Source organism: Lissotriton helveticus, chromosome 2_1 (genome assembly GCF_964261635.1).
Source record: "Lissotriton helveticus chromosome 2_1, aLisHel1.1, whole genome shotgun sequence".
NCBI classification, from domain to species: Eukaryota; Metazoa; Chordata; class Amphibia; order Caudata; family Salamandridae; genus Lissotriton; species Lissotriton helveticus.
Genome location: NC_136059.1, coordinates 140,207,234 through 140,219,318, shown reverse-complemented (window position 1 = coordinate 140,219,318; position 12,085 = coordinate 140,207,234). Strand labels below are relative to the sequence as shown.

Below are 12,085 nucleotides of genomic sequence, written 5' to 3'. Positions count from 1 at the left end.
CACGGTGATGAGTATGTGGATTTCCAGGGCCAGCAGTGTGTGAGTGTGCAGGGTGAGCAGTTTGTGAGTATACAGGGTGATCAGTATGTGGGTGTCCAGGGCCAGCTGTGTGTGAGTGTGCAGGGTGAGCAGTGTGTGAGTGTGCAGGGGGAGCAGTGTGTGAGTATGCAGGGTGAGCAGAATGTGAGTAAGCAGGCCGAGCAGTGTTTGAGTATGCAGGGTGATCAGTATGTGAGTATGCAGGGTGATCAGTATGTGAGTATGCAGGGTGTTCAGTATGTGGGTGTCCCGTGCCAGCAGTGTGTGTGTGCAGGGCGAGCAGTCTATGAGTATGCAGGGTGATCAGTATGTGAGTATGCATGTGATCAGTATGTGGGTGTCCAGGGCCAGCACTGTGTGAGTGTGCAGGGTGAGCAGTTTGTGAGTATACAGGGGGGTCAGTATGTGGGTGTCCAGGGCCAGCTGTGTGTGAGTGTGCAGGGTGAGCAGTGTGTGAGTATGCAGGGTGAGCAGTGTGTGAGGGTGCAGAGTGAGCAGTATGTGGGTGTACAGGGCCAGCAGTGTGTGAGTGTGCAGGGTGAGCAGTGTGTGAGTGTGCAGGGGGAGCAGCGTGTGAGTATGCAGGGTGAGCAGAATGTGAGTAAGCAGGCTGAGCAGTGTTTGAGTATGCAGGGTGATCAGTATGTGAGTATGCAGGGTGATCAGTATGTGAGTATGCAGGGTGTTCAGCATGTGGGTTTCCAGTGCCAGTAGTGTGTGTGTGTGCAGGGTGAGCAGTCTATGAGTATGCAGGGTGATCAGTATGTGAGTATGCATGGTGATCAGTATGTGGATGTCCAGGGCCAGCACTGTGTGAGTGTGAAGGGTGAGCAGTTTGTGAGTATACAGGGGGGTCAGTATGTGGGTGTCCAGGGCCAGCTGTGTGTGAGTGTGCAGGGTGAGCAGTGTGTGAGTATGCAGGGTGAGCAGTGTGTGAGGGTGCAGAGTGAGCAGTATGTGGGTGTACAGGGCCAGCAGTGTGTGAGTGTGCAGGGTGAGCAGTGTGTGAGTATGCAGGGTGAGCAGTGTGTGAGTATGCAGAGTGAGCAGTGTGTTAGTATGCAGGGTGTGCAGTATGTGAGTATGCACGGTGATCAGTATGTGGGTGTCCAGGTCCAGCAGTTTGTGAGTGTGCAGGGTGAGCAATGTGTGAGTATGCAGGGTGAGCAGTATGTGGATGTCCAGGGCCAGCAGTGTGTGAGTGTGCAGGGTGAGCAGAGTGTGAGTATGCAGGGTGAGCAGTGTGTGAGTATGCAGGGTGATCAGTATGTGGGTGTCCAGGGCCAGAAGTGTGTGAGTGTGCAGGGTGAGCAGGGTTTGAGTATGCAGGGTGACCAGTATGTGATTATGCAGGGTAATCAGTATGTGGGTTTCCAGGGCCACAGTGTGTGAGTGTGCAAGGTCAGCAGTGTGTGAGTATGGAGGGTAATCAGTATGTGGTTGTCCAGGGCCAGCAGTGTGTGAGTGAGCAGTGTGTGAGTATGCAGGGTGCGCAGTGTGTGAGTATGCAGGGTGGCAGTATGTTAGTGTTCAGTGTGAGCAGTGTGTGAGTATGCAGGGTGAGCAGAATGTGAGTATGCAGGGTGAGCAGTGTGTGAGTATACAGGGTGAGCAGTATGTGAGCATGCACGGTGATGAGTATGTGGGTGTCCAGGGCCAGCAGTGTGTGAGTGTGCAGGGTGAGCAGTTTGTGAGTATACAGGGTGATCAGTATGTGGGTGTCCAGGGCCAGCTGTGTGTGAGTGTGCAGGGTGAGCAGTGTTTGAGTATGCAGGGTAAACAGTGTGTGAGTATGCAGGATGAGCAGTGTGTGAGTATGCAGGGTGAGCAGTGTGTGAGTATGCACAGTGATCAATATGTGAGTGTCCAGTGCCAGCAGTGTGTGAGTGTGCAGGGTGAGCAATGTGTGAGTATGCAGGGTGAGAAGTATGTGGATGTCCAGGGCCAGCAGTGATTGAGTGTGCAGGGTGAGCAGAGTGTAAGTATGCAGGGTGAGCAGTGTGTGAGTATGCAGGGTGATCAGTATGTGAGCATGCAGGTTGATCAGTATGTGGGTGTCCAGGACCAGCAGTGTGTGAGTGTGCAGGGTGAGCAGAGTGTGAGTGTGCAGGGTGAGCAGTGTGTGAGTAGGCAGGCTGATCAGTATGTGAGTATGCAGGGTAATCAGTATGTGGGTGTCCAGGTCCAGCAGTGTGTGAGTGTGCAGGATGAACAGTATGTGAGTATGCAGGGTGAGCAGTGTGTGAGTATGCAGGGTGAGCAGTGTGTGAGTGTGCAGGGTGAGCAGTGTGTGAGTATGCTGGGTGAGCAGAATGTGAGTAAGCAGGGTGAGCAGTGTTGGAGTATGCAGGGTGATCAGTATGTGAGTATGCAGGGTGATCAGTATGTGGGTGTCCAGGGCCAGCAGTGTGTGAGTGTGCAGGGTGGGCAATGTGTGAGTATGCAGGGTGAGCAGTATGTGGATGTCCAGGGCCAGCAGTGTGTGAGTGTGCAGGGTGAGCAGAGTGTGAGTATTCAGGGTGAGCAGTGTGTGAGTATGCAGGCTGATCAGTATGTGAGTATGCAGGGTAATCAGTATGTGGGTGTCCAGGGCCAGCAGTGTGTGAGTGTGCTGGATGAACAGTATGTGAGTATGCAGGGTGAGCAGTGTGTGAGTGTGCAGGGTGAGCAGTGTGTGAGTATGCTGGGTGAGCAGAATGTGAGTAAGCAGGGTGAGCAGTGTTGGAGTATGCAGGGTGATCAGTATGTGAGTATGCAGGGTGATCAGTATGTGGGTGTCTCGTGCCAGCAGTGTGTGTGAGCAGTGTGTGAGTATGCAGGGTGATCAGTATGTGAGTATGCATGGTGATCAGTATGTGGGTGTCTAGGGCCAGCAGTGTGTGAGTGTGCAGGGTGAGCAGTTTGTGAGTATACAGGGTGATCAGTATGTGGGTGTCCAGGGCCAGCTGTGTGTGAGTGTGCAGGGTGAGCAGTGTGTGAGTATGCAGGGTGAGCAGTGTGTGAGGATGCAGAGTGAGCAGTATGTGAGTGTACAGGGCCAGCAGTGTGTAAGTGTGCAGGGTGAGCAGTGTGTGAGTATGCAGGGTGAGCAGTGTGTGAGTATGCAGGGTGAGCAGTATGTGAGTATGCACGGTGATCAGTATGTGGGTGTCCAGGGCCAGCAGTGGGTGAGTGTACAGGGTGAGCAATTTGTGAGTATGCAGGGTGAGCAGTATGTAGATGTCCAGGGCCAGCAGTGTGTGAGTGTGCAGGGTGAGCAGAGTGTGAGTATGCAGGGTGATCAGTGTGTGAGTATGCAGGGTGATCAGTATGTGAGTATGCAGGGTGATCAGTATGTGGGTGTCAAGGGCCAGCAGTGTGTGAGTGTGCAGAGTAAGCAGTGTGTGAGTATGCAGGGGGAGCAGTATGTGGATGTCCAGGGCCAGCAGTGTGTGAGTGTGCAGGGTGAGCAGAGTGTGAGTGTGCAGGGTGAGTAGTGTGTGAGTATTCAGGGTGAGCAGTGTATGAGTATGCAGGGTGATCAGTAGGTGGGTGTCCAGGGCCAGCAGTGTGTAAGTGTGCAGGGTGAGCAGTGTGTGAGTATGCAGGGTGAGCAGTACACGGGTGTCCAGGGCCAGCAGTGTGTGAGTGTGCACGGTGAGCAGTGTTTGAGTATGCAGGGTGATCAGTATGTTAGTATGCAGGGTGATCAGTATGTGGGTGTCCACGGCCAGCATAACAAACCCCTTGTGACATGAATACGGGTGCAGTGTCTTGCATGTCAGGATTACTACCTCGAGATACCTCATTACCTTAAACTCGACTCTGCCTTGAGGAAACTCATTTGTGGCGGGCCTTTTTTGGCCCGGGTCCCTCCTGTATGAAGGTTTATAGTTTCCAGCACAATCCACTTGTCAGCAGTCTGCTATATCATCGGAAAGCTAGGACTTGTGCCGCCTCCCTACAGCTGGTCTTTAGCTTTAGCAATGTTGTGCTGTATTTTTGGGTGAAACTACCATGCTGGTGGGTCTTGTGGCTCAAAAATTGATTACATGCATGTATGGAATATCTGCAGCATTCTCTTGGGTTCGTTATAACAGATATTACATGTATTTGTTGCAGGTAAGGTGGAGTATTACTTCTATCCCGGTCTCCTCATCCCCATCTGATGTCCTATGAACCTTTGTCAACCAAGGTCCGACAAGGTACATCTACAGATGCGAGCAATCATTTTGAGTTCAATTTGGTATCCTCAAATCGACCTTCAGATGACTTGATCATCTGGATGGGAGGGTGCAAGGCGATGGTCAGCACTCTCCAGAAGTGGTGTGCAAGATCATTTTAGGCTGATGCATGTTGCACCACATTGTCACGGGGTGGAGCTTTCTTGTAAAACTTACCCCTGAACTACGGCCCTATCCTGGTTTGTGGGATGGGGACACATACCAGTGGTCAGGGTCTGCAGGTGTATGATTAGTGGCTACACATTGCACCTGAGCTTCTAATTGGAGCACTTCACAAAATCACCAGTTGCATTAAACAAGGTTAGATTATTTTTTTTGTTTTTAGGTGCATGGAGATTTAGTGTTTCCAAAGCCTTCCCTGTTTATTCATTATTGCCCTTCTACCTAACAAATGGAAGCATGTTGTTGTTGCTATGTCCAGTGCCCCTTTACCCAGGGTCTGGGACAGAGGGCAAAGCCGGGAGCTTGCTGGTAAACAGATGGTACAAGCAGTGTTTTGAATGGAAAACTCTGGAGAAATATGCCTGGCGAATACAGGCCTTGGGGAGGAGGGATGTGGCATCTCTGCCATTGGAAAGTACTTCACAGCTTTTTTTCATAGATCATTCAATACTGTAGTGATGATGCCACACACAGAATATTATAGTGCTGTTGACTTGCCTCGAGGCACTTATATTTCTGTCTGTGCACTAAAAAGCCTTGTTTTCATAGGCTGCTCAATACTGTAGTGATGCAGTTGCATAAAGAGGGACTATTTATGATGTCTGTCCATAGGCCTCTGGCCGCTTGTCGGAGGCTTACCAACAGACATGGTAGGCTTACATTCCGACCGCTGAATAAATTATGTCGGCGGTCAGAGTGTTAACCGGCTGAGGAAACCGACTGAGTTCTGACAGGCTACAGTCGTAAGCCGCTCATAATCCCTTATGGACGGCATTTCTGCTTTCGGGATTATGATGTTGGTTTCCGACAGCCTTCCCATGTTGGCCTTTCTACCATGGAAAGGCTATCAGAGAGTGACTTTGAGGGCCCCTTACACGGCAATCTTCTCCTCTGGCCCTGGTTGGGGATCTGAGTTGCCCCCATTACATTCCTGCACCAAATGGCAGGCACATCATCGTGAGCAGCCTACACACAGGCATGGATGTGCAAAACCTTACAAATTTTAGGATGGGAGCTTGAGCTACGGTCGGTTTTTGGAACACTGCACAAGCTCCCATTGTAAATTGCACGTTTGCACCATGTGCGGCCGCATCCTCATTCAGTAAGCGGATCTGTCGAACTATGGTCGGGTGGTTCCCTCACCAAAATGGTATAAGGCAGACGCAAGTCCGTCCAACATCGTAATGAGGGCCAGAATGATATATTGCTGTTGACTTGCATCGAGTCGCTTGCCTTTCTGTCTGTGCATTAAAAAGCCTGGGAATGTGTACATAAATGTTTCCTGGGGCAAGCATGCATTCCTGCATCAATCTGCAAGTCCCAGTATGTAGTAATTGTATAGCTCTTCAATCCCTGGTGGCACAGCACCCAGGATAATGTGCCGAATGGCTGAACACTTATATGGTCCCAGAGGTGAGACATATTGTCTATGACAATGCTTGTTGTGCTTCTCTCCCACATCCTGCACTCTGTGTTTCCCTCTCTTGCCTCTGTGTTTTCTCCCTTTTGTGTTTCTCCCCTCCTCCCTAAATATTCAGCTTTTCCCCTACCTACCTTCCACCCCAAACTTTCAAGAACAGTGGTTCTTTTCCTAAGTGGCGTTTTTATGCTAAAAATCTACGGGCATATTAAGGAGTCCTGTGCACCTTTGTAGGGCCAGTTGTTTTGATGCTCGGGTAGTGGAAACTCCAAAATCATATTTATGAGGTCACGCTAAGCCAGTTTATGTGGCTTTGAATGGCCTCGTAGATGTGGAGTAAGGTAAGGCAGTGCAAATCTCTATGTTGTCTTATTCTGCGCTAGGGAGGTGCTCCATGAGCATCAACAGCCGCCTCAACTTCTACGCTCCCAAACGCCAGCTTCGATCGACCAGCCACGCCCTCGCCGCCGTCCCCCGCATCCGAAGAGCCACCACAGGAGGAAGGTCCTTCTCCTACCTGGCCGCCAAGACTTGGAACTCCCTTCCGACCCACCTCCGCCTGACCCAGGACCACCTTGCCTTCAGGAAGCAGCTCAAGACCTGGCTGTTCGAGCAGTAGCGGACCCCCTCCCCCCAGCGCCTTGAGACCCTCCGGGTGAGTAGTGCGCTATATAAATGCTCTGATTGATTGATTGATTGATTGGTAGGTTTTCCCATGCAACACCAATGAGTTTTGGTGCTTCCCCAGATTTACAAAACCATGTAAACACGAGGTTGTGCCAGTTGCTTATGCCTCCCTAGTGGAGGCACAACAAGGAGAAATACATTCATTTCTTCATCCTTTTCTTGGCCTGGGCGGTAAATTCCGTTCCGCTTGCTGAATCTGCAGAATTTGGGTAATTTTACGTTCCCCGGAGAACGCGAAATTGCCCAAAATTCTGCGTTCTGTGGCTTCGTGGAATTCTTTGCTTGTTCCTGTTCTCAAAATGTGTGTTTGCAAGATATTTCCCCTGAGCATGCAAACAGCATTCGCAAACAGGAAAAAATCATTGCGAACAAGCAATTCTGCGTGTTGGTGGAATTTCTGTGTGCTCGCAGAGATTTTTTACTGTTTCCTGGAGCTTTGCATGGCACGACTATGCAAATTCCGCCCACCCCTACTTTTTTCGTCTTTTCATGTGTGCTGCGTTCTGCAAGTACACATAGAAAGAGGATAAAGCCTGCTAGGATTGTTGTTGTACAGGAATGTGGTCCTTTCTGCACAAAAACAATTGTTGCCTACAACGCAGGCACCCTTGCACCATGGTGCAAGGGTGCCTGCTTTGGCGGTTGGCTGCTGAAAAGAGACCAGCACTGGGGGGAAGGACAGGAATGCTTTATATTGGATAAATGTAATGCATCCTGCCCCTTCACTTTGACGTAGGGCAGTGTTGCAAGGTGACTTCAGGGAGTCCGCAGAAGTTCACCACTACACCCCCTTACTCCTCTACACTTAGGATAGTCATGAGCTCTTGAGGGGGCAGCCTGTGTGAGCAAAGGGGTGCAATGCAGAAGAGGCGCACCTCCCCCTTCCTGAAGTGGGCCTACCTGGGTGTAACAACATGTTCAACTGGCGCAGATGTCACAACATCTGTCCATGATGAGGGGTGCCCTAGAATATGTATAATGCAAATTTACTGAGGTGATTACTTGCATATTATTTGATCATTCTAATGAATGAATGCGTTTTGCTATTTTTGTGAATAGTCTAGCCCAGCCCAATCAGAAGGTTGGTTAGCAGCATTTTGAGGTCATTAAGACAGCAGTGATAAGTGCATGGAATCCGCTCTCTAGGTATGCCCATGGGAGATCTTTGGCACCAGAAGCTTGTGTGTATCTACACAACAGAACTTGTGTGAATGCAGCCCATTTTGCACATTTCCAGATTTGTTGGGCGCACCCAAATGGCCATAAATCATTGTTTTTCTTGATGTCCTATCTTGATCCAGCCGTAACATTCAGTAAAGAAACTCTAAACACAGGGACTTTTTGGGCAGGTGGGTCAATACAAAGCTAGACTTTCAAGAATCTTAAGTCTTTGAGTTACTCAACAAAGGATGAAATAAAGTATGCGTTAATAGGCTACATATCTACGCACTGTACATTACACAGGCTGCTATGGATGTAGGGCTGGAAGAGTGTGTGTTAACCATGGGGGTGAGGACGTGGACTTCATTATTATTATTTTTTGTGCAGTTGTATGAAGCGCAAACTTGGCCTAAGGGCATCATAGCACTTTACATGAGAATTAGTAAGATTACAACACATGCACATGCTGCTTTTTTAAGCACATTATTTTATGCACTAAGCGCATTTTCAGAGTCAGAAATGGTAAAAAGAAGTTTGTTAAAGAGTAGGCAGTAGTCCAGGGGATCACGGCCGTATCACAAGTAAATAAAAGAACAGAGAACTGCTCTTTTTAAACACAGTTCTGTTTCCTTTAAAGAATACAGGCTGCATTAATAATATATGGCTTTATTAAAAAAAACAATCGCAGGGATGGTGTTCTCCTGTCCACAACAGGCCACCATCCCTGTGATGGCCTCTAATCATTGTGAGTTGCAATTTGCGACCTACCTAAATCATGAGGTAAGTCACATTCCTACTCACTACTATTAGGAACAGTACATCTGGCCCCTACTTCCTCAGTTCCGAAGCTCTCGCCCTTCTGCCACTTTTTCATGAAGGAAAGTCAGATTTGGGTGAAAATGTAAAATATGTAAACTGGAGATAATGTTACCAGAATTATTGTTAGTATTTGATAATGAACACATCATGTTTGCAGTGGCAGTGAGTATTTTATCTGTGACATTATTCCTAAACACAGAAGAAGACAAGCAACACCCAAGAAAAGGCCTATTTAGCTCCATCACATTTCAACCATCTTGTCAGGACAATGATACACTAGTTTAAAAGGGTATCTCATTGGAGCAAGTAGTACATTAAGAGGCATATGTATAAGGAAATGGCGCAGCGCTGCACTGGGTCATTTCCATAATGCAGGGAGCCTCCGTATTTACAAGAATATGGTGCACCTGTATGTTTTTCCCTAGCACTGGCGCTAAAAATAGCTGCCTACCACCAACATAGACAACGTTGAGACATTGTGCAAAGGGACACCTTCCTGCTCAGAAACAATAATTATTGGCACTTTGCCCTTTCTATGTGTGCTGTAGAATTCAGCACACTTACAAAAAATAAAACAATGTATTCCTCCTGCCTGCACCAATCTAACTCCTGTTTTTGCATTTTGTTAGTTTGTGGTGCTGCCTAAGATTTACACATCCTTGTAAATCTGGGACAACGTCAAAAAGCCATGGGTGTTGCGGCGGAACGCTCAAAGCAACACCCATTGCACGTCACTTTCATGCAAAACCTGGGTGAAAGGATACTATATTTACGAAGAGCCATGCAAAGTGTGGTAACGCCACTTTGTAAATATGGTGCAGGGCATTGTGCCACCGGAACGTTGGAAAAAGTGATGTTTCGGTGGCGCAATTCTCTTGTACATATTCCCCTAGGTTTGTGGTGGGGCTTTGTTGCACTAATGCAACAAAGCATGATTTCTTGGTGAATTTGGTGCTCACTGCTGTTGTCTCTGTTGCGTATATGTCACAAGTTGGATGTTTGTCTAGTCCAGCTTAGCCGTTCAATATTCTAAGACTGATGAATTGAGTAACAAACAAGTGAGTAATAGTAGCTTTGATTATTTACAATACTTAGACCTGCTAACATTTGCTAAAGTAATAGTTTTACAACCAAGCTTTTCGCACATCTGGCTTGCCTGCAGTACCCCAAATTCAGAGGGTGGCGCTATTGATCCTTGATTTAAAATTGTGAAGCAGAAAGTAACTGTGGCCACCACATCTGCAATATGTTGTTTCTCTGGTAGTAGGGAACTCATTAATGCTGTCACCAGACAGCTACAGATGTGTGCAGGCAGGTGCTGACAATGTATTTATTATTAAAAGAGGGTAATGCCAGCAGGTCTTCACACCACCTGCTCTTAGGCACTCATTTCCCAGGATTGATGTGTGTCCACTATCTTGCAGAAGGGGAATTAAATGCTGCTTTGTGATAGGGCGGTTGCAGATTTCACCAGAATGACATATGCTGTAGGTCAATGTAGGCTGATCTCAGTAGCATTTTAAGACCCACAAGAGACCCATCCCAGCATTGCTCAACAGATCAGACATGCATTGCAGGACTGCACTGACATGTTACATGTGGACAGTACTAATGCGCCTCAGTGGAACTGCAGTGCAATGGACTGCTGACGCTTCCGCGTGTGAATGCCATGTAGACGCTAATACAGTGCACAGACTTTCTCAGCAGAGCTATACTGGTGATATAGTCACAGTGTCACTGTGCATTGGTGCAGGGTGCCTAGAACACAAGAGTGTGCTATCACAAAAGTGCTAAACAGCACAAATTCCTCCTGTAGACTTACATGTCTACAAATTTCCTACATATTTCTTGCAGAAGTCGTCATCTGCATAACAAAGGTTTGCAATGTACGTTTCATTCAAAACATGTGTTGCAAATTCGATTTCTCTTATTTTGCTGTAGATTCCCCACACAAATAAACATTTCCTGCTGTGAATTCTGCTTTTTTATCTATTTAAACTACACAAAGTTGCAAAAAATGAAACCTTTCTACATCCTTTCTGCTTACCTTCTGTCGGATTACTCGCCTTTGCCTGCTGCTCTCTTCTGTGAGCTCAGGAGGGATCCCCCACACTCAGTGAGTGATGGTGTCGGGTCTCGCCTCTGCCTGCTGCTCTCTTCTGTCAGCTCAGGAGGGATCCCCCACGCTGAGTGAGTGATGGTGGAGTAGAGCTCGCTCTAGATATAGAACCTGCAATGCAAAGTAAGGGGGCGGTCTGGAAGGAAAACATTTTTCCACAGAAATAGAGCCATCAATCACCTGCAACGAGCTAGAAGACAGTGAGATATCTCGGCAAATATTTGATAGCAATTATGTTGTTTTATCACGTTTAGGCCTGTCATGTGCAGCTCAGACCGGACTGTAAGAGTAAGACACGCGATTCGAACGCGAACAAATCCAAAATGGGTCTCACCCCTTGTTTAAGAATAGCAGCGCCCTGCCTGTGCATTATATCATATTTACCCACCCCAGTGAAAGGTGCCCTCTCCAAACGAGTCTCTTAATGCTGCCGATGCAGCTTCCGGGTTCATGGAGTAAGGATGTCACCCAAGGTTCTGGAGTCCAGGACATGTATAACATTCTGGAAGACCGGAAGTGACATCGAAAGGCAGGACATGTTTAAGCATGATTTTAAACTGTGACTTAGCACTAAAACATCATTTGAACTACTGATTTGGCCACCCTTATTCATTTTTATTGCGTTTCATACAAAAGGGCCTAATCACGCATTCCTTAGTGTAATGAACACCTAACACTCTGGGTCTGGGTTTCTTTGTCATCCGTGGCCGCATTGCGCCGAGGTGCGAGTGTGCGCGTCATTCTGCGCAAATCTCAATGCAACTGAGACTGGCGGGAAAGTGGAATTGCGTCAACTTTACATGGCATATAACAGCAAAAGGCTTTGCATTAAGATGTGTGTGTAGTGAGGAGTCCACAAGAATGACTCCTTAAAGTTGAGTTTATGTTATACAGATACGGGCGAGCAGGGAGCACGCGCGTCCTTCACGCACCTCCCCCCCTAACATTCCAACAGAACCGACACAGATTCATGAGATAAACGTCTGCACCGAGCAGCTCCACAGTGTGAAGCCAGGGCCGGCTTCAGCGCTGGGGGCGCCCAGTGCAATCATTGTTTGACCCCCTCTGCCTTGGACTCCCTCACTACCACCCTTCAAGGGTGCCCCTCAAGCCGCTATAACCACTCTCTCTCAGATGCAGTTAATTAGGTTTACAGCACCGCTCATACCAGTGTAGGGTTTCAGAGCACTTTACCTCACAAACAATAAACAGAGACGATCAATCATGGTAGGCATTATATTTTAAGAGTGCTTGGTCTGGAGAAGCACAAACTCAGAATTTAAAATGTAACAACCTGGCTGTGGGCTCTCTTAAATAATCAGAACTGATCTCGATCCAAATGAACCATTTTTCCAACATTATTATAATGAAAGATGGTAAAAATTCATAATACTCTCATCAACACCTTGGCAGTTTGCATGCAGCTCTTAGATTACAGTTACTAGCTCACGTTCG

The 12,085-nt window shown here is 47.8% G+C and overlaps 1 protein-coding gene across 1 annotated transcript in view; it reads right to left on the bottom strand.

Moving 5' to 3' along the window:
• The window catches only part of LOC144817800 (uncharacterized), a 54,214-nt gene extending 43,496 nt beyond the window's left edge, over positions 1–10,718 (bottom strand). Inside the window, exon 1 of the mRNA XM_078674629.1 lies at positions 10,559–10,718. The gene's annotated coding sequence lies outside the window, so the exon portion shown is untranslated. The remainder of the gene's footprint in view (positions 1–10,558) is intronic.
• Positions 10,719–12,085: the final 1,367 nt, after the last annotated feature.